We start from the raw sequence: 757 nt of genomic DNA on the forward strand, positions 1-757 counted from the left end.
TTTGAAAGCAACTGTGAATAAATTTGTTCACGCATGTTTTCAACCAAAACTAATTAAACCGGCCTCTGAGTCTGCATTGAAACACTTCAGAGGTGAGACTTTTAGATCCAACTATTAGCTTTATTAGACAAGGAGAGAAGACGAGATCAGTGTTTTAGGRAAAGGTAAGGATATTATGGGATTTTTTTWAAATAAGTATCATGCAACCTTGCGATTAACCCTATTAATAGTTTATACATGGATAATTAAAMAGTGGCAAAAACTTCTTCTGGATGAGAATTTTTCATTTTGTCAAAGAAAAATATGAAAATTTCTGTCTTCCTTCAAAGTGTCAAACATAGACACTTGTTGTCAAGCATGAGGYGACRACTTGATGCTTTGCTGGGTAAATTTGACTTAAACGGAGAAGTACTGTGCCATTTAGATACCATGAGAACTCGTGGCCCATCTAAAATGTACCACGAGTAAATATTTATAAATAACATTGTTTCCTTTGCTTACTTCCTGCTATTTATTTAATAAATACTGCTACGTGAATGCTGTGATGGTCAAGAAAGAACGCATTCAGTGATGTGTTTAATTTAAGTAAACGTGAAACTCGGTTGATGATGATGTTGTTGCTATGGTTACTGAGGGGCGATGAGCTTCACTCAGAGGTCGCTTATTCATTTGACCAAAGAGCTCAATAAGTAACTGTGTTAGTTTAGGATCAGTTAATTTACTGAGCTCAATTTGCCCTAAAATGTATTTCATGATG

Source organism: Poecilia reticulata, linkage group LG14 (genome assembly GCF_000633615.1).
Source record: "Poecilia reticulata strain Guanapo linkage group LG14, Guppy_female_1.0+MT, whole genome shotgun sequence".
Classification (NCBI taxonomy): Eukaryota; Metazoa; Chordata; class Actinopteri; order Cyprinodontiformes; family Poeciliidae; genus Poecilia; species Poecilia reticulata.